The sequence below is a fragment of the Carassius gibelio genome, chromosome B1 (genome assembly GCF_023724105.1).
Source record: "Carassius gibelio isolate Cgi1373 ecotype wild population from Czech Republic chromosome B1, carGib1.2-hapl.c, whole genome shotgun sequence".
Taxonomy (NCBI): domain Eukaryota; kingdom Metazoa; phylum Chordata; class Actinopteri; order Cypriniformes; family Cyprinidae; genus Carassius; species Carassius gibelio.
In genome coordinates, this window is record NC_068396.1 from 4,558,526 (window position 1) to 4,583,838 (window position 25,313).

At 36.4% G+C, this 25,313-nt stretch overlaps 2 long non-coding RNA genes across 3 annotated transcripts in view; one reads left to right on the plus strand and one right to left on the minus strand.

Annotated features, from left to right (window-relative positions):
- Window positions 1-5,945: 5,945 nt before the first annotated feature.
- Window positions 5,946-24,214, plus strand: LOC127948490 (uncharacterized). Its single transcript, XR_008152092.1, has 3 exons — window positions 5,946-6,308; window positions 6,758-6,974; window positions 23,054-24,214. It is a non-coding gene; the product is annotated as an uncharacterized LOC127948490 (long non-coding RNA).
- LOC127948491 (uncharacterized) overlaps window positions 12,460-25,313 on the minus strand; it is a 69,388-nt gene continuing 56,534 nt past the window's right edge. The window contains exon 3 of one of the 2 annotated variants that reach the window (XR_008152094.1): window positions 12,460-14,493. This is a non-coding gene — a long non-coding RNA (uncharacterized LOC127948491). Of the gene's footprint in view, window positions 14,498-25,313 lie in introns of both variants that reach the window. The other variant, XR_008152093.1, reaches the window with a different exon arrangement.

Here is a 25,313-nt window from a genome sequence, read left to right on the forward strand (position 1 = left end):
GCTGAAGGATGCAATGAAGCTGCAAAGAGGACACGTGAGCATTTAACAGGACAGCAAGTACCCTCAGTTTCATGGACACGTGCAAGCAAACCAGTTGTACTTTTTAGGACAGAGACACATGAGCTGTTTTGTAAGTGTATTATTATTATTATTATTATTTTTGTACAAACTATTTTTGTTTGTGATACAGATCCCAGTTACATTTTAACCTGTTGGAGTGACATCGCTCTGTATACTTTTACTATTATAAGTATTGTATTATATTACTTACTATAATGCTGACAATTATTACATATTTTGAAACAGCTATCAGTTAAACGTCAATAACCGCTCTCATTTTTATGACAGAGAAGCTTCAGCAACAGTAATATAGTAATTTGTGTCGACAATGGGAACAAAAACATGCAAAATCAACACATAGCTTCATATGTGTATCTGCGATTGCATGATGGCTCCAATTTGTCACTCTTGGGTAAATAAAATAAAATAAAATAAAATAAAATAAAATAAAATAAAATAAAATAAATAAATACATAAATATTTATAACAAACTGCATATAAAATATCACAAAATGTGAATAATACGAAATACAAATGCTCAATTTGAGAGAGTTGTGCATTCAGAATGTCTCAAAATGCTCAATATTTGAATATTACGTTAAAGAGATTTTGTGGATCACAAAAGGCGTTTTGTCTACAACAGTTGCATGAAATGAAGTGCTGAACTTAAATTTCTATTGATGAAATGCAACTGGATTTTGTCTTTGTGTACAAAATGCATTAAAGTAAACAGCATTTTGTCATTAAATATTAAATTTAGTGTCACACAATTAAAGCATCTGACAAAATGAGTCAGGTTCAGTTGCAGCAGGATGATTTGGAAGCAACACTGTGGAGATCTGTACACCGCTAGGATATATCTGTTTGTTTGCTTACTTCATAGATTTTGATAGATTTTCTCCTTGTTTCAATACTTTTTTTTTTTTTTTTTTTTTTTAAGAATTCAACACTTGGAGGCCCCCCTACTGTTCGGGACCCCCCACAGCGCCCACACAGTGGGACCTTTCTACACCACTACTTTAGGTTTCTTTCTATGCAAATCCACATTTTAAATATGCATCACAAATTTCAAATATAGAGAACCACTTCTAACAGATAAATATAGGGCTGTTCACATGTGCCATAAACTGATGCATCTATACGCATGCTAAAGCTTTCTCATGCTCAGCGTCACAACTGATGCTCATGGCACATGTCTCTGCACACAGAAAAAAAGTTTAACTGTACAGCACAAACTTAGTATGGCACTTTCAGAAGCATGCATGCCTTATTCTGTTTGTATGATCTCAAAACAGGAACATTAAAGATGGAACAACATAAGAAGCACTTTTGTTCAGAGGCTTGGTACTAAGACATGTAGAGGTCTGATATGGTCGCTCTGGGTTTAATGAGATGGTCTTATCATGGGCATCCCCTACAGAGATCTTTGAAAAGGCACAATATGATTGGATAACATGATAGCAATGATCCCTATGGCAACACTGGCAAATAAATCTTTGGCCGTTTATCTTATTGCATCATCAAACAGGGCCAGTGCTCCAGCTGTGACACTAATTGTTTGTGTTCACTGAAGCTGAAAGGTAGCAAAACACTGGCTACACTTTTAAGTCCTGCATATTGTGGATCAGCTCAAGGGTTTGAGAGTCGCGTTTGGTGGCCGTCACAAATTATGCAGCTTTGATTTCACCCCCCTGCCTCATGCATGATAAAAAACAAATCACATATTATCTACATGACAGTGTTGAAGAGGGTGCAGATGCTGCTAACTTGACTTCAGTTTCCAGTAGCGTGAAAACACAGGCTTTAAACTGGAACAAGTGGGGAGAGTAAGATTCCACTGTTCCTGTAAAATAAATACATGAAACTGGTGAGTACGAGCTTGAGAAAATAAACAAAATCATATTGTTAGATAGAAACTCACAATAATGCTATTTCAATTTATTTTTATTTTTATAAATTGTGTTATCTTTTAATTATAACAGTCTTTTTATAATTATATATATGCATTTTTTTGTGTGTGTTTGTGTGTGTGTGTGTGTGTGTTTACATACAGTAGGCTATCTTGTAATTTGTTAATAAAAAAAAAAAATAGATTAATTTAATTAATTACGTGCTCTGAAAATAAATTAATTACCCAAACCAGTCATTTATAAACATACTTGTTGAGAATAACTAAACAAAGATAATTTTATCTAAAGACATTAGCAGGACTTTGAACATTGAGTATGCTAGACATCATACTATATTATAAATTAAAACAACCACATATAGGTAATAAATACCACACAAAACCATGATTTCAATCATATGTATGATTAGATGTGAACTGAAATGGTTAATTTTCAATTTCCCTTTTTTATTAATTACTTTTCTAATTAATTAAAACTTGTATATAATTTATAAAGAAACATCACATTCAAAAATCAATGTAGCAGCTACATTTGTATCCATTTATCAGGAAAGTCAGGTGTAATTGAATCCATAAAACATAAAATCAAATGAATTTTTTCTTGTGTCTTTTGTACTAATTAAAGTTTAAGCTGTGCTTGCTCAAGGTCATATGAGAATAGCCCTTAGGGCAATTTTTATTTCAACTGATTGAAATGCAACGTTATTCGCATCATACTGTGAGTTCAATTAATTTATTCAAATAAGCACTCCTCCAGTGGGTTTAAAAGAGGAGCAGTATGCACATCTTTTCAGATATATGCCTATAATGATATTAAGACCAGATTTCTGGCAGATTTCTCTTATTGTTCTAAACTGACTGACCCTCTTATATAACTCAGCAAGACGATAACAGCACAAAACAGTCCAGCATTTATGAGGCACAGCAAAGAGTCCATGACGAGGTGACAACCTAATTTGATAACTATCGATCCCCCTGTGTTGATAATGTTCAAGAATATAATGTTGTGGGGGGCAGCAATTCAATACAAGACAATTAGAACTTCTAACCTCTGTGTGTTTGTCGCCTCTCATTTAATAAGCCTTGTTAAACATAACCATCTTTATATTGCTTTTGAAGAAGTCCATCCAAATGTAAAGCAGTGAGAAGAAACTATTTCAGAGCTGTACAAGATTATTGACCTGAACTGATGACCATCTGGGATTTATATTTTGGCTTTAGTGGCCATTTTAAAGCACTAAAATGCCAGCAATCAGCAGTACGCAAATCAGCGTGTACTTGGAAGGATAAGTAAAATGTTAGAAGTAACGGGATGTACTAATTAGTGCTACAGTCAAGAAGGAGCAGAGACATTTGCAAGCATGCAGATTCTCAGGACTGACCTGGAATAAAGTGCAACAAAAACAACCTTGAATTCCATGCTTTAACAGATGTGAAGGCATTTTCTCTGGAGGTTAGAAATAAGTGGCATGAAAGCAAAGTCCACACCATGATTATAATGATAATGGCACAGATAAATATCATTGGAATCACATTTACAACTTTTTTTTTTACATCTTTAAAGAGCTTGAGCATATAAAAAACGACAAAATGACAGCACACACTTACAATAAAAACACCAATGCACTGCATTGTTGTGGATTCTTAAATTATTACTGTTATTGTTCTTTGTGTAAATGGGCATTGCGTTGTGAAACTTTCTATTTCACAAGATGCAAACATTTCACTGCCTCTACAAGCAAGTTGTGCGAGGCCAAGCGTGAATGCACCATTGGGTCGCCATTCTGGTGTCAAATGCTGAGCACGAATTGACACAAGGAATCCAATAAGCATCCTTAATTTGCACCACAGGATCAGGAACTCAAATTGCCTGTTAGCAGATTGACCACAGCTGTGGGGACCCAAGCACATGGAGGCATGCTTGTTAGGTCACAGAGAGAGAAGCATTTAAACATGCATGCCTGCATGCCAACCTCTGCGAGAGTCTCATAGGAATCAGTGGGAAGGGAAATCAAATAATACACTTTTAGAGATGCAGCTGTGCTAAAGAGCAATTAAAACATGTTAGTTTTTGTCATGTTGACCCGGAGAGGATATTCTTTTTTCTTGAAATGCTAGTTAATGCAAATGAACTGTATAATACTAATTAAAAAATAAATAAATAAATAATAAATAATGTTCTTTTCACAGGATTTTTCCCCACCTTATTGCACTTGTGGTGTTCCTGGTCAAAAATGACCAGCCTACCAAAAAGTACTTGTAAATCTGCTTGTATTTTTTTTTTTTTTTTTATGTATGACGGAACTCACAATTTCTGGAATATTGAATGCAGTTTCATTTACAAAGTTGTTGTTTGTTTGTTTGTTTCATACATGGCTAAAAAAATTTGTAATTATTTTTTTTATGTTGGTTTGTTTGTTTGTAATGAAGGCTGTTGAGACAAGAAAACAAACTGGGTTTAACTAGAACCACATAGGGAAGTAGAAGGCCTAGATAAAGTCCATCACTTTGGAAATGGGTCATTAGACCTTGTGGGTCTTTTGAGCAGCATTTGTAAGCCATCATATGAACGGAACGAGAGTCACACCTGTTAGTAAATATGGTTTTCAATCCCAAACACTGACTGTGTGAACATAGCCACTTACTGAAGAATACCTTCAAACTAAACACAATCTGACACCCGTGATTCATAATAAATCATATCTACTGTGTACTAGCAGGCTCCCCCCGGGGCTAATGGGGAAAAAAGCAGTGAACTCGAAATGACACCAGATAATTTTCTTCAATATTTGAACCACTCTTGGAGTCAGATTACCAAAATAACAGAGACAGTTATACTAACTGAACAGTGATTGACATTTCCAACTGCTTTTGCTCCCACCTGCTTCAATTATCACCAAGTTCTCCTGAGAGCGAGCGTCTGCTTAATGACTCGACGGATTTGGGGAAAACAAAAGCAATGAATGTGCGCAATTTGGCATGTTTGTCTTAGAAAGTACATTGTGTATTTTTTTTTTTTTTTTAAATACAAAATACAGAAAGAACTTTGAAACTCATGGATGCCAAGCACAGGATAATACTTTTTTAATGAAGTTATTTGGCAATAATATGTATGCACTCCTGAATTCTTATTAAGACTCTTTAATAAGACGGGATATGTAGACAATGCAGATTTTATTTGATAACACTACGAGTAAATATACAATACTTTTCAAAAGCTTGGGGTCAGTAAAATGTGTAATATTTCTGGATATTAAGTCTTCAGCTCACAGAGGTTGCATTTATTCATCAAAAATACTGTAAAAAAAACAGTAATATTGTGAAATATCAATAGGATTTTCTATTTGAATGTATCTTAACTGTAATTTATTTCTGTGATCTTCAGTTCCACATTATCCATCAAAAATCATTCTAATATGCTGATTTGCTGCTGAAGAAATATTTATTATTATCAGTGTTGCAAATGGTTAATATTATCAAATCAATCTTACAGACAAACTTTTGAGTGGTCGTATAGGTAATACATTTTTTTGGGGAATTTATGACTTCACTATTTCATAGTATAGTGGCAATAGTCTTGGACTATCTTCACACAAATACAGCACTTTGTTCATAGTTTTACATTTACATTCATGCATTTAGCAGACAGTTTCATCCAAAGCAACTTACAGTGCAATCAGGCTGTGCATTTATTATATATACATTATATACTGTAGCTTCAGTGTAGTTCAGTGTAACGTATGCAGAAGATCCATGCCAATAAAAACAAATTGAAATCGAGGTCAGATTGGACACCTGCACTCTCACAATATCCATAAACATGTTTCAGTATTGCATTGACTTCTTTTATAGGCTTCATATATCTGTACCTGTAAAAGACAAATGCCCTGTAAACCCGAGCAGTTCAACTATCTCTGCACGCATCAAACAAAGCATGACATGCAATAGCACGCGAATTGTTGCAAACACAAGTTCCACCAGGTCATGCTTTGAATAACACCCGCACAGTGTGTGTGCCATATTGTTCTGCCCTGTTCGGTGCTATAAATTTCCACATGGCATTGAACTACTCAACCTAATGCGCTGTGAACTTCAGACGAAGAATGAAGTCTTCTTTCGCATAATAACTTCAGCGGGCCTGCAGAAATACCAAGGGCTGCCCTGATCTTGACATGTATTAGCTCGCCTTGCAGAACAATTGCTTCTGAGGTAGAAAAAGTGAGCTTTTTACTTCTGAAAATGACTTATCAGCTCGAATATTTGGTTCAAAGCCAGGCTTAACTTCACATACAAGACAAAGTGTGCCAGGAGAAAGAGATATGTGACTTCACTGTGCAAGGTAAGCTAGTGAATCACACTGTATAAACCGGAGCAGTATGAACAAAGACTGCTGTGTAGGCAGTGTACTGAATGTTACTCCCTGCGGATAATTCTATCTATCTATCTATCTATCTATCTATCTATCTATCTATCTATCTATCTATCTATCTATCTATCTATCTATCTATCTATCTATCTATCTATCTATCGTGAGGGTTAGGTTAGGTTTAGTAAGTGTTTGTTTTGATTTATTTTTCAAATTATTTATATAAAACTATTTGTTTTATGTAAGTTTTCATTTTTAGTTTACATTCCTCTGAATTACAGAATAGCATGTAAAATCATCATTATCAAAAAAAAAAAAAACGGTTAAATTGAATTATGATATTATACCATGATCAGAAAATAAATGAGGAATTTAATAAAGTTAAACAAATTATCTTTTTGTTTGGACCTGCCATTATGAAGACTGACATCGGACATATCATGGGGATTGTCCAGTAATCACTGGTTCTGCTTTGAAAGATCAGCGGGAAACAAGGTCAAAGTTGAAATTGTTTGAACTTTGAGCACCATGTTACAACGCTTGACCAGCTTACAACACACCGCTGGGAGAAATTCTACAGCTGACGCGTCAATCTACAGGGTTCAATGCATTGGGGAACCACGGGAGTCATGTGAAAGAGTGAGTTTCCCATTATATCCCTATTTTTGCAAGTTTTGTTCGTTTTATTTTATCTCTGGTGTAATGTGTTCATCTGTAATCCAGAATACAATTAGAGTTTTCCCCAGATAGCCTGCACTTTTAAAAAAAAAAAACTGCTGCTATTGATTTGTAGTGCTTACATAATGCATACTCACAGTATAATGTTTTTTGTCTTATCAAACATATCCACCCGCCTTGATATTTAAAGGCATAATTTTGTTAACTAAAATTAATAATAGATGAAAAGCAAAAGAGAATTAGCAATGTATGAATGTAACTTGAATCACAAAACTGACTAAATGGAAAATAAATATAATTGATACTAAAAATAAATAAAACTGAAAATAGAAAAAAAAAATAAGCATAAAAATATATTTTATGTTATATATAAAATATATAAAAGTATATATAATATTCAGAACTGTAAATTGTATGCACCTTTGTTTTTCTCTTAAAAGAAAAATACAGCTTTGGAATGACATGACGACAAGTAAATGATAAAACCACACCCTCCAACATTAGTGGATAAGCACTTTAATCTGGAGCCCTTGGACAATATGTCTGTGCAAACAATGGGCGAAAATGGCATCAATTTTGCAGTTCTGTTTGGAGCCACTGTGGTGCGGAAATGACAAGCTTTTTGGAAGCAGGATCTCTGCAAGTATACAATGCAGATGCGCTGTATAATTTATGTTTTGATGCCCTAAACCGTTAAACTCTGCAGTCGCATAACCATTAACCCAAATGGATTATAAATCAGATTTGATATTATGTGATGCACCCATCTGCCACATGAGAGCCAAAGTTAGTAATCTGACCGATGAACCCGCAATACGGCGAGTGACTGTCAGCTCTATCAGTCGCGCTGCCTCTCCAACTCATTTGCTTAAATGAAATCACATTTGCCGGGTGGAAATAAATTATGCTGCCACCTTTCAGTCCGTGTACAATTTCTCTGCATGCAAACCAAACTGAGATGTGTACCACTAATTGTTGCACTTGAAAGCACTCTATACTGGGAACGCTCAGCTGTCTGACTCAGCTGCTGTAACTTTCCTGTCTCTCCTTCACCCCGTCTCTCTCACTCTCTCTGTCTTTTCTTCTTCAGAATAGCAGATTCTAAGTCTGGCACTGCGGTGATACAAAGCCGACAGTCCCCGATGAACCCGAGTGAACCCGAAAGTGACGATTACATTTATGAGATTTCAGAAGTTCAGCTGGATTGAAAAATGCTATGCAGCACAAATTATTACTAATATAGCATCAAAAGAGACATTTCCATAGATAGGCCATAACATTTGTTTTCCTTTCTTTTCATTACATGAGAGATCTAAGTCCATTATTGCAGTATGGTATCATGTTAAATGGATTTCTGAGAATAAAACAATCCAAAATAAATTAAACATTGTAATTATAGCCATTTATTTTAAAGCTACTTATCCTCTTAAATAAATAATACAAATAGTTAAAATGTCTCTTTTCTTATTTTATTTTTTTCACCCTAATTTACACTGTTAAATTAAAGTGCTAAAATAAAGAGTCTACCGTTGCCACTACTACTACTACCACCACTACTAGTAGTAATAGATCATTATATCATAAATAAAGTTACAACTGTTAATCTCCAAATACTTTACCGTTTACCTCCCAAAGAATCACTACAAATCATCAACATATATCATTTCAAAAAAGGTCTAAACCAAGTGAATGTGTTGCGAATATCTAAGCAATAGCGTACATTTCCATAACATCAAAATCAGCGCATTAGATATAATTTTTAAAAAATGAACAATGTACTGTTTTTTGATATGGTAAATCCTGGTTTAGATGCATGCAAATTGAACATTAACCAATGCAAATGGGAATACATCACAGTTTTGATGTATTTACTTGATCTCTAATTGAAATACACTGTTCACTGCTTTCCTTGGCTAAACCCCAAGTGTTTATTTGTGTCCTTGGTTTATAACCTTGCATAACTAACTTCTATCAAAGATGTCCTTCCCCTGGACAATTGAAAGTCGAGTTTTAAACAAAACGAAAATGCTTCAAGGAGACAATAATGCACAGGGAATACAAATTCAATTTCCATTTCAGAGGTGGCAATTACAATGGCATGTGCTCAGTTTACAGTTTTAACTTTGTTGTGCACATGACAAATGTGTACGTCCTTCACTTTGATATCATTAACATCAAGGAGTCAAGGTTTGGCTGGTTATATGGCCCCATTATCCACTGCTGGTTGATACTGTAACTGCACCATCTGGCAGCAAAGAATTACCAGACAGCTCTCACACCGGGTACTGCAGACCTATAATGTAAAAAAAAAAAAAAAAAAAAAAAAAAATAAATAAATAAATAAATTATATATATATATATATATATATATATATATATATATATATATATATATATATATATATATATATATATATATATACATATATATATATATATATATATACATATATATATATATATATATGTGTGTGTGTGTGTGTGTGTGTGTGTGTGTGTGTGTGTGTGTGTGTGTGTGTGTGTGTGTGTGTGTGTGTATATATATATATATATATATATATATATATATATATATATATATTTTTTTTTTTTTTTTTTACATTATAACAGCTCATATATTATAGATATATATGTCTACTAACATTTATGTATATATATATATATAAACTATACATTTCATGAATTTAATTGGATTAACAATTATAGATTTACAAATTATTATATTACATTCTATTAAAATTATATTATAATTACATATTCATAAACATATATACATAATTATACTAACAGCTCTTCAAAACTCATTAAATATGCATAAATGCTAATTTGGGTCAATGTTGTTGTTGTTGTTGTTCCACAACACAAGTAATTTCTAAAATATATTAACTCATTCTGATTGCAAAGTTCACTCTCAAACAAATAATAAAAGTTGGAACACAGAAAGTTTTTTCAAAGTTTGACACTGGGTGATTGGTTCCGTTAGTCTTTAATTATAGCAATTAGCAATAAATGACAAAATGATTTAAAGCAGCACACATATCTAAACATGAAAGTCATCCATCAAAATATGCCAACAACAACTGCAAAAAAAAAAAAAAAAAAAAAAAAAAAAAAGATTAAATAAATAAAACTTAATACAAATAATTAAATACATAAATAAGTTTGGAAGGAAAAGTTATGATGATTGATGAATCTGTGCACAGTCTCTGACAAATCTTCAGACCTCCAAAGGTTTTTAAGCATTTTTAAAGGTGAAATATTGTGACAGGAACTATGTACTTGTAAAACAAAATCATTCAATCAATCAATGGGGAGCACTAATGTGTGTATAAGGTCGTGGCCCAAAACTATCAGTGACTTAAAAGGTTCCATCTCCTTGTAATGCTGCCTTAGAAGTGAGCTGCCTATATAGGGTGCAGACAGTAAAGCCCCTTTCACACTGCAGGTCGGACCCGCAATATTTCCGGAACATTGCCGGGTCGCCTTCTGTGTGAAAGCAACCACGTCCCGGGATCGATTACCGCACTGAACCCGGGTCGGGGACCTAGTAGCATTGCGGGGTTCGACCCAGGACTAGCGCTGTGTGAACAAAAGCCAGATCTAATTCCGTGTCGAAGTGATGACGCGCATTATCGCGCGACTCTTTTACCGGCTGTTTTGAAGGAAGATCAACATTCGCGACGAAAACATATGTGCAAACTGCAATGAAGCAGAGATCAGTTAGTTCCTCACTTTCCGCACTGACGGCGAGATCGTTTGCTTGCTTCAGTGAAAGTATAACGTGCCTAGCTTTGTCGACTCGTACATTACACGTCACGCGCTGAAGTCACGTGTCCTTACGGGATCTTCAAGGGTTGTGTGTGAAAGCACGCACATATACCGGGTCATCACTGGCAGTTTGAAAGTGCAAAATCTAGCGACCCGGGAACAATTGCAGGAACACTTTACCCCTGTATTTGCCGGAATGGCAGTGTGAAAGGGGCTTAAGGTAGCTCACTGGGATTTGAAATAGAGTTGAAGTTAGTCAAATGAGTTGCCTTATCAAGCACATTATTACCGTTATACAACCATTCAGAAAAGCCTAACAGTCCCCTATCAACACCTTAGCATTAGCCTAGCAACAGCAATCGTTGCAGTGAATGTTTCATCTTCTAGTCCCACCCACTTCCCTTCATGGATAAAAGACAAGCTGAGATGAACAAACAGTGTTTGAATGAATGGAGGTGCCAGCTGTATTTAAAGAGGAAACCTCCTAAGATGATTTATCACAACTTTAACAGGATTTAGTTTATTAGACGTCCTGCTAAAAACTTGATTAAAGAGAGACCTTTCTGAAGTTGGCTCCTGCAAAAGGCGTTCTGTGGCAGAGCACAGTGATCTTGGCTTTTCTGAGAATCAAGCACCCACCGGCCAGCTGTTCACAAGCCTGCCAAGAATTATGTTCTTCTCAACATCTGTCTTTTGAATTAAGTAGCACCATGATAGCTGAAGACAATGTTTGTTATCTGTGTTATCCAAAGCAGCTGGCCACGGTAAAGCACCATTTCTTAAAGCGTAGATATAATCATTGATGTTGGGCTGTTGTCAAAGTCTATCAGCAACTTTGGTCAATTTTCACCAGCTGTCGTTGTAATATAATGCTAATGAAAAGTGTCAGTATTGTTCGTGGAGAATTAAATTCTGTGAGATTGAGCATGCTGCATACAGACCATGCTCCATAGAAAAATCCATAGAAAAAAATGAAAAGTACTGGCGATGTTTATGGACGTTTCCTTTAAACCTAAAAAAAAAAAAAAAATGCATTATTCAAACTGTGCTAAGAACATTTTGGTCAAATAAACTTTAAATTCAAAAGAAAAACCATGAAAACTCTACCTATTTTTTTAAGATTATTTGTAACATTGTGGCATTTTAATTACAGCCCTTTTTCTCCACTTATCAAATTATTTAAAGGACAAAGCAATTGCTTGTCACATTGTATTTGGTGAGCAACCTTTTGGAAGAAAAATAAATAAATAAAATACACTTTTTTTCTGGGAATGCCCTTGTAAATCAGTCAATTCATTCAAACACATGCACACACACACGTGCACACACACAAACACACACACGTGCACATTTTCTGAATATGCATTCTAACAGGTAATTTCTACTTTTTATGTAAATTAAAAATGAAAATTTTACAACTAAAAACAACATTTAAAAAAGTTTGGCCCATTTGGAAAAATTATTTTATATTCACTTACAGTAAAGGCAGCAATCCTTGTCTTTATCATCCTTTAATTGCCAGAGTCTAGAGACTTCAAAATAGGACATGTAAAATAAAAACCTGTAATGGTAATTAAATAGGATTGCTATGATCCTACATTATGTTCATACTGCACTGACATCTATTTTAATCACTTTATTATTATTATTATTATTTTTCATTTGTGACGTGCAATTTCAAAGACATACTGACTGTTAATGTTGTAACATGGAAACAAGAAACCCTTAGGAGGATAAACACCACTGTGTTGTTTTTGCAAGCATTTGGAGCTCATTTTCACATACCTGTAAAATTAATGAAAATTAATGATGTTGTTTATCACTGTCTCGCCTGTCAACCGTCTTCCTTTTTTCACACCACAGGTGCGTCTCAGCATAGAGAAAAAATGTCACGCTCCAGATGTAGTGAAAAATGCACTACGCCACTAGAGCAGGACAACCTTTCTGCAAGAAGATAATAAAACTGAATACAGTCTATAACTCAATAACTCATTAAAAATAAAGTCCAGTTTAATAAAGGAAATAGGAACTGAACTTTTATTCAGTCAGCCTTGGTCCTGGAACATTTTCATAACAATGAATAAACGTATAGTTAGTATCTGATGGGCAGGGACATCACCAAGCTGGCATGTTCATTAAAGCAAAAAAATTCAGCTTTTTAATGACTCGCTGCGTATTTCAATTAAGCTGCGAAGAAAAATGAGATGGATATGCATGTTTGATTTGCAAAGCATTTTATAAATGCCTAAAATCACGAGCAGTGAGAAAACAACTACATACCGCTGTGATAAAACGTCTCTGGTTTAGAGCTCCAAGTCACATAGACAAAAGAGTAGAGCAGCTGACAGGCCAAATATGATGGACTCTGACCACAATCCCGCCTTCTTACCTTGTCAAAACGGAACTGATGACAAGGTCAATGCCCATGCCATGCCTCATCTAGCTCACTCTGACACTGAAGAGATTTCCTACCTGATTTTTTGCAATTTGGCTCCAGTTTCTCAATTGCCAGCTCATTTGGAGACCAAGACACGGTCGAACCCACAAGCTCAGGCATTCTGGGAAAGATTTTCTTGGAGATGGGTATCTGATTATGGTAAAGAATTTGATGGAAAATGCTGATCTTAGAATCTGTCTGTTATTTATCGTGAAAAGAGTGGTGTTTTTAATGCATTTCCAAACCAGATGTTGGACCATGGATGCAGACTGTTATTGCATGATACAGCATTAAATTACATTCACTTGAATTAGGGACAACGCAAACTTGTTAAATAGAAGAGACTCAAGACTCAATACATTTGACATCTTTGAACAGCATTAATGAAAAATTTGGATACTACTAAAGTAGTTCTTGGTACTAATATAACACCGCCCTCCATTCATCTATATAGTATCCATCTATACAGTATTCAATTAAGTGTATTTTGAAAAAAAAAAAAAAAAATACATTTATGGTCAGACTGTATGAGGTAAGAAGTGTTTTAACCAAAGGCATAAACCTGGAGCAGTTTACCATATTCATTACTTCATGAATTGACTTTTTAAACAAGACAAGCGCCACTCACATTAGATGTGTGGTTGTTCATGTTGTAAATAAATTTTAATTCGAGATTTCAAGTATTATAAGTGAAATGGTTTCTATTTTAAGTTTTTTGCTGTTATCCCCAGCTTGATGGGTTCTTGGGGCTTCTGTGGCCTCTGAGACAACCCCATATACGTCTTCCCCTGTTAGCTAGAGTCCCCCTGCAGAGTCAAGGCAAACCCTCAGGGTCTTGCAGGCATAGTTTAGAGATCTAGGTCAGCGCCGAGGCTCTTGAGACCATGCTGAGTATGGAAACCCCAGCCTGGCCCTGACATGAATCAGCCGAGCCAAGCCTTTTATTGCCAAAACCAATCTGTCCGGGTATCTGTCTCCTCGCTGTCTCTCGTTTGCGGGTCTCTGAGGCAGAGACCTCCTTCTTTTGACCAAGTAACTAATATTACTTTGTTTCAAAACCGCTGTGAGATATAGTGACAGTATTTGCTCTAAAACGGGCAGCTTTAGTGTGGCCGTCTGTCTCCAGCATGCGTCAGGTCTCCTGCTGATTAATTGCCAGCAAAGCGAGACTCAGGATGGCCAAAACACGTCCATTATTTGGTAAGTGCAGTTGCTGTACTGTACCTCTCTGCTGGTTCAATTCCTCACATGGTGACATGAATCCTCTTCCAAAACCTGGCTAAACAGAGGAATCAAGGATTAGTCCTGATGCTAAATCTTAATTAGACTGCAACAAACATGAATGAATGAAAGAATGAACAAATGGACAAACGTAGTAACATATAAAGTAAAAATAGCTTTACATTATGGTTTTCCATCAAAGTTCAAGCATTATAATCCTGAATACACTAGGGGTTGAACAACTTTAGATTTTTCACATGAAAGTCGAGTCGGAGTCGACTAGTTGCTGGTGACGTCAATAATGAACAAATTATTCTGGAGCTGAGACTCAAACATCTTGTGCACAGATATGGCATATGACACAGCGCTGCCCATTGCTTCTATAACAGCTAATTTGTATCAGTTCTTTTACTGTCTGTAGTCTATGTGTGTGTGTGTTACTGTACAGTAGCGCATCAGATTAGAATGGCGATTCATTTTTAATAGGCTGTTTAAAACATGCATTCTCCCATTCAATTTTGAGAATCCAGTAATATAATCACACATGTCTTGTGGAGCGCTTTCAGAGCATGCATTTATTTGTCATTTTAACAGTTTAGAAACTAAGTGTAAATACAGAAGTCCTTCAAGGATTCCTTATCCTGTTGTGCCCTCTATATGACCAGTGACTAGTCGACGTCAAGCTTAAAGTGTCATGGCAGAGCATTGAAGTCAACTAGTTGATTAACTTTTGTGCCCCTGTTCGACTGGTGTCTTTGTCCAGCTCTTTGGAAAATGTACAAGTTGCTATGTAAGTGAAAAACCTACAAGAGTGAATACTCATTCATCTGCTCGTCTAAACCACACTGTGAATGCCTTCAAGAGCATTCAGAAGATTCAAGAACACTTGTATCTGCTGAAGAGTGGATTCGTATCCCCAAAACGCTATTCATAGTTGGTTGTTTTAGTTTTACTTTTAATGTTTTCTTCAAAACTCTCTGGAAGGTTTTAACCCGACAGCTCAAAACTGGCACCCAAAAATTGATCCACATCCTTAAAATGCAGGTAGAGGGCCAAGTACTGCTAGCTGAATTGGATGTTAAGTGTTCAACCTGAAGTGCTTGTTTTGTTTCCCAGACAACTGCAGAGGCTCTTCATTGCATTGAACTGACTTAAGTAGGTTGCTTTGTTTGTTATTCTATCCCTCATTTTTCTTTTTTTTTTTTCTTTTCTTAGAGCCAGAAGTTTAAGGTGTATCGATCTCAAAAAGTGGTTGGTGCATCACAGCATAAAACAGAGAGGAAAAACAAGGTCTTTGAACATGACATTCTGTTATGAAGCCAAAAGTCAGAAAAATGTATCTTTGCTGTAATGCATAAGCACACAATGGACTTTATTGACTAATGAGAACTTCAAACAGTTTTACTTATGATTCTGCACAACAGAATTTTCAGCAAAGTTTTGATCAAGTTGATCATTCAGAGACCTTAGAAGTTAGTGTATCCAACATGATATAATGGCTTTATAGGGTTCAATCTGGTCAGTAAAAAAAAATGATCTGGACATGGATAGTACTGTATCAATCCTGAATTGATGTTCTAGTAGATGATGAAAGAGAAAGCAAGTAACAAACTGTGAGTCAAGTTTTCTGCAACCTTTGATTTCTGAAACATCACCTTTATCAATACTGCGCCATAAAGAAAAAAACATTTTTCTACCAGCATAAACAGTTGTGCATATGCATTGACATCTTCTTTAAAATAACTTTCTTTATGGGTTTTGGCTTTGACCTACATGCCATTTCTTATTCTAAACAACTGGCTGAGTTTTATTTCCAGGAAGGTGTTCAGGGCTCAATTTCTAAGAAAGCTCAGCTGGTAGAGCATAGCACTGATAATAACAAGGTCATGGATTTCCAGTAAACACACCTACTGTTAAATTGTATACCTTGAATGCAATGCAGGTTACCTATTAATGTCTGGCAAAAAAAAAAAAAAATATATATATATATATATATATTTTTTTTTTTTTGTCCCTTTCCTGTCAATCTTTTCCAAGTAAAGAGTGATACTGAATGACAGTTATCAGGTGATCTCATTGGAAGTTGTGCTTATATGCCTATAGACCGCCTTTACCACCCTATAGCTGATGAGGTGACACAAATGAGTGGCAGATGTGTTCAAATAAAACAGTTCCACTTTTCTAAATAAATTCTACATCTGTGGTTCTCAATAGATTTTAAGGACTGAGATTATAAACTGGACATCAATGCCCAGTACCAGAATGGGAAAATAAAATAAAACAAAATAAAAATGAAGGAAATAAATAAATGCATACTGGGTCTTTAGGCCCAACTAGAGTATATGTAGTTGTTATTACAAGTTACCATAACTTAAACCAAACCAAAAATATTTTTAACAGAAAAGAATGCTACAAGCTCTTAATCATAACTTCATAAATGGGAGATAGGAAGTGTCCAATAACACGTGAAGACAGTATAAAACCGCTTGTTTAGCACAGTGGAGTGAATTGTCATGTTAACTTTTTTGGTTTATTATTTTGAGTCATATGGGATGCGGTAACACACTGTAACACATGGACACTGAGACAGAAGATAAAAGTGAGTTTGGTATATTGGGGGTGTGTTTGAGTAGAGTATGGGAGATATGCAGAGGATATTATAAACTGATGCAGCAGGGGAACAGACATATTGCACACACCTCAGGGTTCACACAGAAGAGGGGAACATGGAGAATGGATCGCAGGAGACACTCGGGAGAGACACTGGAGAAACACAGGGGTCTGTGAAATGGATTCAATGAAGGGTAAGTAGCAAGGATTGTAAGCAGTCCATGCAGGTAGCTCAACAACAGGAGAGGTTCTGCTATGCAGCTACGAGATCGGACCATGAGAGAGACTGAGGTGTGTGCTTTTATGTGGAGGTGAGCTGATGGGTTGATGGCGAACAGGTGCTGGTGATTAGATGACTGGATGGTGAACAAGTGCTGGAGATAAATGCGTGAGTGAGGGAGTGTGTAGTGCAGGGATAGGCAACACCGGTCCTAGAGGGCTACTATCCTACAGAGTTTAGCTTCAGCCCTCATAAAAACTCACCTGCCAGTATCTATCCAGTAAATCCAGAAAACACTGATTGCCTTGTTCAGGTGTGTTTCATTAGGGTTGGAGCTAAACTCTGCAGGATAGTGGCCCTACAGGACCGGAGTTGCCTATCCCTGGTGTAGTGGGTGATGAGCCTGACCGACCTGTGACCCACACATCCCTCTCACAATATATTACTTCACCCATCTATCGCTTTTGCTGCTCAGAAATATTCACGCAATCATGCAGCATGTATCAGAAGATCTGCACTCTGGTACGGTTAGTGCTCACACTGATCTATATGTGTCACGATCCCCACACAAGAACACAGGACAGGTAGATCCAAAATGCAGTACGTTTATTTGATGGGTAATCCAAATCGTAATCAGTCCAGGCAGGGGTCAAAACCAAAGAAACAAATCCATCATAAACAGACACAAAACAAATGGGCAAGAGCAAGACTAAGAAGAGGTGTGATAACTACAAGAACTCTGTGACACATACTAAAACAGACAGGGTATAAATACACAGGGAAATGACAATGCTAATGGGGAATTGGCTGAGTACAATGATTAATAACCAGTGACAGCTGAGTGCAATGATAGACAGAGATCGTGGGGAAAGAGAACATCTAGTGGTTACCCAGGGAACACAAACCAGACACTGTGACATATATAACTGAAACTTGCTCTTGCCCAACTCTTCCAACCGAGCCAGGGACTGCTAAACGGAGCGATCACACTAGTCAAACGATCCAGGACTTGGGGGTTAAGATTGCCTAGTGTGAGCACACCCTATTTATTTTCCCGCATCCCGCACATACAAGTCTCTACCCGCCTATCAAGTGTTGTCCCGTGCTGCACTCTGCTACTATGGGTCCCGCGAACGTGATGGTCTATACTCAGACGATGCCTGTAATAATGTTATGATGTCTCTGGACTCTGTGAATAACTTCTTTTTTTTTTTTTCAATAACAAATTATAAAATGTTTTATATTTAATTTAATTACATTAATGTTATAAGATTAGATTTACAAGAAATATATTTAAATGTAACTATGTAAAATCAATTCTGCAGTTTGAAAACCTGATGTTATTGCACTTTTGTTCATATAGCAGTACTTTTAAATGAACATGCAATACACTACTGTTGAATGCATTATTAGTTGTGGTCATAACAATGTGATTGATTGCTTTAATTGATTAATTGATTAATTGTGATTAAAATGAAATAATTGTTATAATAACTAAACACAACTATAAGCTTTAGCTTTTGTTATTTGCATTTGGTATTGTATTTACTTGCTGTCCATTATCCTATTGGGACCAGACCTGCGATCCGTGCCAGATAAGAAACACTTTTCCAGATGACTACTCGTTTAATTGCAACCCTTCATAAACACCTGGTTATACATCTGCTTATCTCTTAGCACTATCCAGGGATGTTTCATGCAGTCAACAGCTGGGAGAAGTACTAAGTTCCAAAGCCACCAGAAAAGAACACTCGTCTTGTTCTCCCAACAAATCACCACCCAGGAGAAGAAACTCGAACATAGTAATAACTCTCTCTGGAGTAAATACACACAAAGCCTGAATGCAAAATGTGAAGCCTGTGAATTCAAAATGAGACTGCACACCAAACTCGATTTGTCAGTCTCCCAGCGGCCATTGGGAATAAAGAGAGCAGGATACAGTTTAGTCAGTGTGCCATTGATTAACATTCATCAGGATAAAGTTAGCTGTCTCACACTCATCACCTGTCATGGTAAATATGCTCACTGTACAAGCGAACACAATTAAGGTTAATCACAGAGGAACTTTCTGCCAATGAGGTCAATGCACATGCAAGAACTTCAACACCCAGGTCTGTGTATATTGATACAGGACAAAAATAGACCCCTGGGTCATTAACAGGTATTGGTTTCTGGCATTATTTACTCGCCCTCATGTTGTTTCAGATCTGTTTATTATTTGAAGAAGAGACCCCTTCACTGCTTAAAAACAAATAAAATAATAATTCTTATAGTGCTATGTCTGTCAATCATGAAAAAAGAGTACTTTTTAGTAGAAGATTATCAGTGGGTTGGACAGACTAAACAAAGAAGCATCCACTCATCCACTGAATCTATTGATCAATAAATTAATTTACTGTATCCAACAATGCATCCATCCATCCATCCATCCATTGTATCCATTGATCCTTCCATCCATCTATCTACTGTATCCATTAATCCATCGACCCATCTACTGTATATCCATCAATTGATCCACAACTGTACCCATCTACAGTATCTGTCAATCCATATACTGTACCAATCCATCCATTAAGCCATCCATCCATAAAACCTTCCAACCTTCAGGATTTGAGAACTTTGTCAAGCCACCACTCAAAGTTTGTAGAGTTGTATGCATTTCCTGGAATTGTAATTATTTTAAAGGGGGGGTGAAATGCTCGTTTTCACTCAATATCCTGTTAATATAGAGTACCTATAGAGTAGTACTGCATCATTCATAACTCCAAAAAGTCTTTAGTTTTATTATATCCATAAGAGAAAGATAGTCTGTACCGATTTTTCCCGGAAAAACACGACCGACTAGAGGCGCAACGTGTGGGCGGAGCTAAAGAATCAACGCAATCAGTTGAGAGCGTTTGGAAGCTGTGACATTACCCAGAGCCGTTGAAAAACATATTTAAAACGACTCTGACATTACCTTGAGGAAAAAAACATCATCCAAAATAAACCATGGCTAACAGTCAGATTCAGTCGTTTATTTATGATCCAGAATCAGATCCCGAGGCTGAAACTGAACGAGGGCAGCAGCAGCAACGACTCGCTCCGAGCGGGGCTCGAACCCGTGTCTCCGATGGGAGGCGGACGCACTAACATGGAGTCAGAGATATTTTAAGCAGTTTGACTCACCGCCTGCGGTTCCTACACACAATCGTGACCCTTTTTCGTTGGGCTTGCATCATTCTTAAGAAATAAACGGTACGCAAATCCGTCATCAAACTGGGCCTTGTTTGTAAAACAAGCATCTTCGAAATGCAGGGAACAAACACAAACACTTGCACAACTCCGTTGATGCTCTGTAAAAATAAACTCCATCCACTGGTCCCTTAATGCAGTTTTTTCTTTGGTAATCTGGGCAGGGTTGTCTTGCCCTGGCAACCAAAAACACACTTCTTTTGTGACATTTTGCGACGCTCTCGCTCTGATCAGTGAACGTCTGTTGTGCTCTCAGTGCTCTGCTATACGGGAGCGCGCACTCTTCCGGCAGACGTGCCCTTAGCACCCATATAAGGAAATTCCGCTCCATCTAAAGTCACACAGAGCCATACTCGAAAAAAAACTTTCCAAAACTTGTGACAAACCGGAAGGAGTATTTTTGGAACAGAAATATTCCTTCAAACGTACAACTTAATTTTTGAAACTTTGTCCATGTTTAGCATGGGAATCCAACTCTTTAACATTGTAAAAAAACTCTATGCATGAAATAGCATTTCACCTCTCCCCCCCCCCTTAAATATGTTTGAAATGCTGCATCCTGTTTGCCACCTTGTTGGATCTGAATTTAAATAGCAATTCAGTTCACAAGTCGCATGAGCTATTTTTATGGTACCTTTTTGGAGCTTAAATGAATTTGGAGCAATTCTTCAAAATTCTTCATTCAAAATAATAGCAAATCACTTGAAATAATAACAGGGTGTGTTAATAATGGCAGAATTTTGCCACAGCACAACAAGGACAGCTAGTTTTCGGCATTTCATATTTCATATTCATATTTTATTTGAAATGATGTACCTCTCCAAGGCCTGACACCACACCCACTGCACCCACACTCAAATTCATAGGGCCCAGGACAAAATTTATGGATGGTCCTTCCACCCCTGGGCCCAACAATAGGCTGTACCATTGAAGACCTCGGTGGACCATTCCTTCCTCTGCCATAAAAAAAATATGCAAGTGGCCATGGATATGTGAAACTGTTGGAATTGTGTAAAAGTCCTGAAAAGGACTTCTTTTTTTTCCTCACTACAAAGCATGTGTATAATGTTCATGTAGTTTGAAATAAATTTCACAGTCAACTACTTTCTAACAGATTAAAAATTTACTTTCACATTAATATTCAATTCATAATGCAAACCTCAACAGAGACTAATTTGCAGATGGGTATTTAGAAGTAACTAGCATTATATTGTGCTTTATCTACTGTGGAAACACAGCAAAGGAATAAATAAAGTCCTAAATTCACTTATGATGATTCAGCTGACATTCAGTGATAAATTAGGTACAATATAAGAGAATGATTTTGCACTTGTAGTGCATGAAGAGATGACTCTATCTTTTTTCTCACTTAGTTTGCTTTCTCAGCAAACCACGTCATGTTATTATACATGCATTCGTGCAGGATAAAACTTGAATGCAATGTTCTCACAGGGCCACAGCTCTTAGATACATGCTGTGTGAAGATCCAAACATGAAAGAGATCTATAAATGCCTCACGTCATTATGAATTTAGCTGTTTACATGGCTGATTTTCCAAGAGAAACCATTTGAAGACATCATTGCAACAGTTATTTTTGCACCTTCCTAGATTTTATCTCAAAAGTGGGTCAATATATGCTAAGATATCCAATGTTTATTTAAAGAACAAACAGTTTTGATGCTGTCAAGGGAGGCCCCAAGGCTATGGAAAATGTAGAGGGCATACCTTGACAAGTTAGCTTGAAGCGAACTAGATGTTCCAGGAAACATTTTCATTTAAACATTACTTATTTCAGGGCCATTAAGTTTTCCTGACAAATAACTGGAATGCAATGCAATGCAATGCAATGCAAAAAAAAAATTGCTGCAATTTATCTGATTGTGAAGTACACCATGACAGTTTCAAAATTATACCTTATTTTAGTGCGCATAATTTCATAGGCATGACAATAAATTAGAATGGGGGGGGGGGGTGACATTTCCTGTACTAATTTTGGATGAGAGTACATTTGTGAAAAAAAAAAAAAAGTCTAACCTTGCTTGCATAACTTAAAAAATATGTGAACTTTTCAATGGTAACGTTGACTTTGATCGATGGAGGATCTCTAGGTAGTTCTTTTCAGAAATGATTTTGATGAAGTTAAGATAAAATCACATTGGCTTGCAGCTTCTACAGAAGCAAATATCATCACTTAACATCCTCAGAACTCACGGAAGATCTGTCTAGAAGGGTTTAAACACTATCACTAAAATCAGTTTTTCTCCCTATGGAGAAAATGAATGGGATTTATACTCTCAGAACCCGACTGTTTCCCTCTACTAGCTTTGAATTTCAATTGTTCCCCCTCAGAACAGACATTATCTTCCACCCTGCTTCCCCTTATTTAATGAGTAATGATGTAAACAATGAAAAATGTCTGAAAATTAAAGATGATGTGGTCTGAGGTGCTGGAGGTCAGTGTTCGGATATGATTCTGGTTCAATTACTTGAAACATACTGATTGATAAAAGAGCAATAATAACCCTTTTGTTTCCCTTTCTTCCTTTAAGGCAATGCGATCCATTGAGAAGCAAAGCCAAGGCGTCTGGGGAGAGAGCCCAATGGATAGTTAAAAGTTTAATTAAAAGCCAAATGGATTGTCAACAAACAGACATTCAGCTTTCATTAGCTTTTGTCTGGCCCTCATCAAGCAGATGATTGAGGCAAGTCTTGGTCTAAAGAATGGGATGTAGCCGCTCTTGCTGGCACGACTCCACTCAAAACAGCAGAGTCATTTTTACTAACGACTGTGATATAGAATTAGAAATCATTTAGGATACACATTAGGAAAGCACAGGACAGCATGCTTTTAAAGTTAATGACCACACACACTCTGCATTTCACCTCTGCAAAGAGGTAAAAACGTTTTAGTGGAACTCAAGATACACGTTACGTTAAAATGTTGGCCCATTTTCTAAAGAAAGTGTAATTTCTGCTAGCCCATGCAAAACTGATAAAAAAATAATTAGCCTAATAATGTATTGAAAAATAAATAGATGCATTGCAGAATGGGTCAGACTGCAATTGTAACCCAAGTATGTTTTATGCATTTTCCGAGTTGCTGCAATAGCAAAGTAGTTAGAGTTAAGGGTATGAATACTTCCCTAATCCTATGTATGAGCCTTGGCAAATATCACTAATAAACTCTGAGACCTAAAATACCTCAGCTCTTTACATTTCAGATATACTGTAAATCCAGTGGTTAGTTTTGGCTCTTACATACGTTCTTCTGTTTTGTATAATAAAAGAAAAGTGCACTAAACCTTCAATTTGGCGTTGACTACTTCATTGAGCTTCGAGACACCTCTCCTGTTCAATCTCAGATTAGATTGGAGACATTGTTGTAAAACCAGACACCGTCTAAATGGAAGATTGTGGTCACAAATGGCCAGTTCTTCCCCAATAACAAAAGGTGCACTGTCATTACGTGAGGATTACTCATTTATAGAGAAGCGTGTATTTCAGAGGACCCATACTTTTGGTTTGTCTGTGTGTCTCACAGCATGCCCCGATTGAATCTCAAGCTACCAGTAAGATGATTAAATATATATAAGTCTTGTGTCTCCTTGTGAAGCTGATTATACCACCATTGTGCATTTTCTCAGGACAAGGTCTGTCACATTATATGAAATGTCTTTCAGAAAAATCCTTTAATTAAAAAAAAAATAAAAAAATAAACGAATACATCTGTAAATGCATGAAATAAATACATTTAATTTAAATAAAGCTAGATCCATTATCACTAAATGTGTAAAAATGTAATTATTTGCAAAGATGTCAGTAATGAATACAATAAAGTCAAACTAAAAAAAAAAAAAAAAAAAAAAAAAACACTTGCAAAATTGTCAAAGATCCCATTACAAATTTATAAGATGAACAGATTATGATTTTACATGTTATACTCTACATGGATCTTGTGAATTACCATCAAATTGTGGATGGAACTGGCCATTACGGTCAGACAAGACACAATATTGAGCTTTCTGGCACCAAGCACCAATGGTGGGAGCATAAAAGCAGACAAGGTCACACAGAACCTGTGAAGTATGAGGGTTGATGTGAGATGCTGTGGAGGTGTTTTTTTTTCTTCTAAAGGTCCTTGGACACATGGCAACTCCATGGCATAGCAGGAGATTTTATTTTAAAAACTGTCATCTTCTGTGAGAAGGCTAAGACTGTGTCATGCTCGGACCTTCCAGCAGTAAAAATAACCCAATGCACATGCACTTCCTAAACCATCAGTCCTGATCCCCAGGATTTGTGTGTGTGTGTGTGTGTGTGTGTGTTAGGGACAAAGGTTTTTAAGAATCTAGAGGGATTTGGGAATGGTTTCAAATGCATTTGTTCTATGGAGTCATGTGAGATTTTATGTGAGAATCCCTCTTCTTTTTTCTTCTTCTTCTTCCTCTTCTTTTGATTTATTTAACCAAAATTTCCAAATTTTAATCAAACGCTGTGAATAAATGCACATTCCATTTTTATGACTGGATGCAGAGGCTTGCTGCACAAAGTATATTTATAATGTTCAATCATTTTTGATACAACGATAGCCAAAAAATCTGGAGGGCTTGTGAAGCCTAGACATTGAAGTAAAATTATGTTGACAAACCTCATCTGATTTTGCATATCAACACATTTATGCATTTAACTTTTAGCAAGGTCACAACAAAAATCTTTGAGAGATGCTTATGGGTAGATTCCCAAGCATAACCATGAGGCACATTAACACATGACAGTAAATTTTCAACCCTTCACCTTTAATCAATCGGA